Source organism: Cotesia glomerata, linkage group LG6 (genome assembly GCF_020080835.1).
Source record: "Cotesia glomerata isolate CgM1 linkage group LG6, MPM_Cglom_v2.3, whole genome shotgun sequence".
NCBI lineage: Eukaryota > Metazoa > Arthropoda > Insecta > Hymenoptera > Braconidae > Cotesia > Cotesia glomerata.
The window spans coordinates 11,247,227-11,253,226 of NC_058163.1; positions in this window are offsets into that span (position 1 = coordinate 11,247,227).

Genomic DNA, 6,000 nt, shown 5'->3' on the forward strand with positions numbered 1-6,000 from the left:
TAGTACGGTTATGAAAGCAATATTTTAAGAAATCCTCGAAACTTTAAATATAAGTCATTAAATACATAATACATATGCAAAGCTTAGGGTGTAAAAGGGCGTTATTACGCCTGTACACTAGAAATTCGTATATAAATAATAAATACATAATACATATGCTGTTAAAATTTGTAAACGATTTACCGTACCTAACTTGAGATAATTGCAATTGAAAATGACATTTTTGTACATGTAACATAGGAGAAGCGTGGGGAAAATGACAGTATTTTTAATTTTTTCCATCGAAGGAATTTCACGACTTTATCGAAAAACTAGTAGATTGAAGAATATGATATTTCGAACAATAAAAAAAAAAATGAAAATTATTTACCGTGTAGTTTTCGAGATTAATTAAAATAAATTTCACTTTTAGAGAATTATTTTTAGGAGAGGGGGTACGAAAAACAGCCGCTAGTCACTGAAACCGTAGTGTGTGTGTGTGTATATGTATAGAGAATATAGTAGTCGACGAGTACAGTAACGTTAAAAAATCTTAACCTACAACCTTCGCTCTGTCGGTACGTATAACATGGATAGTGAGCCAAAATTTTTTATCTGGATTGTCGAGGAGGTGCTACTTTAACTTCGGGATTTCTCGTCGGATCGATTTTTGAATAGTAAGTTATCTAATTGTGTTATAAAATTTGCATTGGATTCCGCAAACCGTATCGAAATCAATTGAATCATCATAGAGATATGGCAGTTCAAAGTAGTCAAAATAGTAGGGAAGAGGTGCTGCAATTGTAACAAAAATTTTTATTTTTTTTATTCCATTTGTTTTTTTTTTAAGATAGTAAACTTAAAAACTGTCAGAAAGTTAATTAGAAGGAAGTTAGTTAGATAGAAGGATTTAGTTCTATTTAATAAGATTTAGTAACAGATACTAAATGATTTAGTAACAAACCTTTCATTACCAAATATTTAGTAACAGGTACTAAATCATTTATTAAAGCTCATTTAGTTCCACCAAATAAATATTTAGTAGTATTTAACAAATGATTTATTGGTACTCAATAAATCGTTTATTGGTATCAAAGAAATTAATTTTTTAACTAGTTTTAGCGTGTAACCTAACTTTTTAACTTAAAATAAATAAAAATAATTAAAATAAATAATTTTAAGTTAAAATATAAGGTATTATAAAGAAAAGAATCTCATTAAATTATATTTTTTGTTTGAGACATTTATAAAATTTAAAATTAAACAAGTTTTTAACACATCAATAATAGACAAATTAAAAAATGTAAACTAAACTCCCCTGAGGAAAGACATAAATAGAAGACATTTATTGAGAATATGTGTGTTTCTAAAGGTTTAATAAATCTCCCAAAATTGAGCTGAATAAAATAATCTAAGTTAGTGAATAGGTTATGCATCACATAAACATTGGAATTAAAGCATAGCCATCTACCGACAATACTTGCCAAAGAAATATTTAGTATCTGTTACTAAATATTATTTGGTGGTACTAAATATTTATTTCCATGTAATAAGGCTTTGTTCATATAAAGAAATCATTTATTAAACTGTAACAAATAATATTGATGTACAAAATATTTGTTTCTCCCAAATAGATGAATAAAAATTTTGTTACTAAATCAGTTTAGTACTCTGTACTCAATCCTTCTATCAGTGTAAAAAGTCAATGTTAACTTATTAAAAAATTAATTTATTTAACCAAAATCAGGGATCAAGATGGCGGCGCGCATGGGTTACAATTGTAACACAGTACAGGGGCAATTGTAACACTGAACAAAATAGATATTTTTCATCAAATTGCTTTCATTATATAGTCTTAATACGTACTATTATACTTCATTAACTCTTAAAGTCAAGTATTTAAACTTATAGTATTGGCCGGGTGCGAAGTATATGGTGGGGAGGGCTGGTGCTGACTACCACTTTTAAGTGTAAATCTTATGGGAAGAGCATGATTTAACACTAATGGCGACCACTGGAACTAAATTACTCCGTTTGATTTAACATAGGAAAAGCATGAAAAATGAGGGCAGCACCATCGTGCACCTGGCCAATATCATATATTTGGATCTTTAATATAAATTATTAAACATTTACAAAACTACACAAACTACACTATCCCAGAGTAGATTTGTGGCACATCCAGTTTGCGCAGATTCCATACACGACTCTGAGTGTTACAATTGCTACTCGTTCAAGTGTTACAATTGACGCTCACGCTGATCTATTAATAAAAATCTAATTATAATAACAAAAATCAGTAAATTGGTATGAAAGTCGATTTTACAATACTCTTGATATGTCTCTTAAAGTATTAATACAAGTCTCACATCATAATATTAGAAAACAAATTTGTTATTAAAAAAATTGTGAAGCGTGCAAAAAAAAGTTTTCACGCGTATTTTCAACAATTCTCGATTTTTTGATATCGGAACAAGATTAAAAACTGAAGCTTTGATCTAATCAATAAATTACTATTTTGAAGAAGTTAAAAAAAGAATAATAATAATTTTTAGTTTTTTTAATAGTTTTTTATTGAGTGTTACAATTGCCCCTTGTTACAATTGCAGCACCTCTCCCCTACTCTATCCATACACAACTACTAGATTTTCGAGCTCGAAAAGCTTGAAATGTTTAATAGCTCGATTAGTGAGCTCGAAGAGCTCAAAACTTTGTCATTATAGATTTTATGAGTGTTTTGAGCTTGTAGATAGCGGGAAGTTCCAAGGATATTCTGCAAGGTAAACCGTTTTTTAGATTTTTTCTTTCAACTTACCGCTATGAAAATCAATGGTTTTCAAACCATCAACAAGTTATTTTTTTTCTATTAGCGTTCTGCTAGAATTGATTTTTTTAACCTTGAATTCTAACTGACATTATCACTATTGCTAATATAAAAATATAAAATTCTAGGAGTGATTAAGTCCTGTTCTCGAAAAATAACATTTATTCTTTACTTCTGATAATATTTAATCTGTTGCTAGATGCTTCAAAAGTATAATCTGTAAAAATGAGGTTTATATATAAAATTTTGATGTTCTGCTCATCGTAGTTTTTCATTTATAGTTTGGTTTTAGGAACAAAAAAAAATGTATATCTTGCTCATAGGAATCCATAAGATAGTCTTGTGATATATTTATAACTAGAATTGAACGCTCCATTAAGAATGTCCTTATCGACTTTTCTATAGATATGACTAGATACTTTTTTCGTTTATACTTAACTCTAAAAATGATAGTAAAGTTCAAAATTGAAGGATTAAAAAAATGGTTCCACTTCCAATTATTATAATTTGCTGATAGGTAAGTATGCAAAACTACTCTCTTAAATCGAAATAGTGACTATAGTGGCTATCCACTATTTTTGCAGTGTTGAGTAGATCACTAATTCAAATAGTGGTATACTTTTCACTACTAAATAGTGAATAGTCACTACTTCATAGTCGAAAGTCACTATTTCGATTTAAGAGAGTAAACAATATATGTTTTAGGAGGAAATAAACTAATCTACAAAAACATATGATGTTAAATCAATTACTGTCAGTCCTTGGATGATATTTGTAATCAACAATCAATTCATGTCGATATTTACTGATTTTCATTAATAACTATCTCAAAAATTATTAGTTGAGGTACACAAATGTTCAAGCACTTTTATACATTTTAGCATCCTACAGATAAAAAAAGTAATATATACGTTTTTCTTTTTGCAACTGTACAATATGTTTCTTTCGATAATATTTTTTTTTTGATAAATCATGATTCACTACATTTATTGCAATTTATTATTAGGTTAAGTTATAATAATTTATTATAAGCCCGGGAAAAAATGATCAGACCTGATCAGACATGAACAGACATGAGTCTTCAGGCCTGATCAGACATGAAAAATGACCATGTCTGATCAGACCTGATCAGGCATGGTCAGGTCTGAAAGTTCACTGTTACTTTTAATTAATTATTTTGCTTAATTTTATGGATATAGTACTTGATAGAGTCATACGAAATTCTCTATAATGAATTAAAATAAAAAAAAAAATGATTACATATAATTGTACGGCTGTAACACCAGCAGTCACCCATCCAACTACTAACCACGCTCAATGCTGCTTAACTTTGGTGATATCCGTGCGCCTTGAAGCTCCCGCCTGCTGTGCTGCTACCCTGATTAAACAACTGAATTCGATCGAATTAAACAGAATTAAATTTTTAATTCTTTTGAATTCAGTTAAATTCTGTTAATTCGGTACCTAACTTTAAAATGAATTCTGTTTAATTCGGCAGGTGAGCCAGAATTTAGCCGAATTAAAACAAATTCAAAATTATTAATTCGGTTCAATTCTGTTGAATTCGGAAATAATCCTCGAATTTCTGGCTCTGACTCCGAATTAGACCGAATTAAAACAAATTCAAAATTATTAATTCAGTTAAATTCTGTTAAATTCGGAAATAATCCTCGAATTTCTCGCTCTGACTCCGAATTAGATCGAATTAAAAAAAATTCAAAATTATTAATTCGGTTCAATTCTGTCAAATTCGGAAATAATCCTCGAATTTCTCGCTCTGACTCCGAATTAAACCGAATTAAAACAAATTCAAAATTTTCAATTCAGTTCAATTCAGTTAAATTTGGAAATAATCTTTGAATTTCTGGCTCTGACTCTGAATTAGACCGAATTCAAACAAATTCAAAATTATTAATTCGGTTCAATTCTGTTAAATTAGGAGATAATCCTCAAATTTCTCGCTCTGACTCCGAATTAGACTGAATTAAAACAAATTCAAAATCTTTAAGTCAGTTCTATTCTGTTGAATTCTGCAATAATTCTGGAATCTCTGGTTTTGACTCCGAGTTAGACTAAATTAAAACAAATTCAAAATTTTCAATTTGGTTCAATTCTTTCGAATTCGGAAATGATCCGCGAATTTCTGACTCCGACTCCGACTGTGACTGAATTAAAATAAATTTTAAATGTTCAATTTCGTTGAATTCTATTTAATTTGGAAATAATCCTCGGATTTTTGGCTCTGACTCGGAATTTAACTGAATTAAAACAAATTAAAAATTTTGTTGAAATCTGAATATTTTTGTATTAATTAAGGAAGTTCGAGCGTAACTAATGAGTCAAAATAATGTTAAAATTTTTTTTAATTTTAGTCTTCCCAATATTCGTCAAAATTCTTTATTTTAATTTAAAATAATTTAAACAATTTAATAATTGATGATTTTTACTTATTTAATAAAGTAAAGTAATAAAATGACTTTCGTATTTATTACTTGCCGGAATAAATAAACAAATTTGGCAATAGCGCGCTTGATTATACTCATAACAGAGACGTGGATGAGTGTGTGAGTTAAACATCTCTGTAACTATACTTCTATCCTTTTCTTTTTTTTTCAGCTGTTTTCGCGATGTTGTCAAATCTTTTTTCAAATAAATAGCAGACTGTAAACGAATGACAAACATAAGATTTGACTTTAAATATTTCAAAATTATATCGGTAATGTATTATTATTAAATTGTTTTTATATTTTGCAATAATCCAAGTTTCTTGTGTATAGTTTTTTATCCGTTAAAATTGGGAGGTTAATATTGAAAAAAATAATTAAAGTCTCGACAAAAGTTTGTCCGCCATAAGAGCTCGTGTATAAGGAGATAAAATGTGATTTTTAAAATTTAATATCTAAGTAACTAAGCGGTGAATCATTTTAAACTTTTGGGATTAGATAAATGACGTATTTATTTATACGTATACTTAATTTCAAAGCTCAAAGTTGGAAATTATTTTTTATGTTAGATTCGCTTGAACTTCCTTAACAGCCGAGACCAGTGATTGCAGTTTCAATCGGCTTAGCGAAGCGAATGGAAATTTTGAAAAAACATTTTTAGAGATAATAGATAATTTAATAAACTATTTCACCACAAAGCGTTTTTTTCAAAAATTTTATTCGTTTCGTGAAACCAATCGAAACTGCAATTGC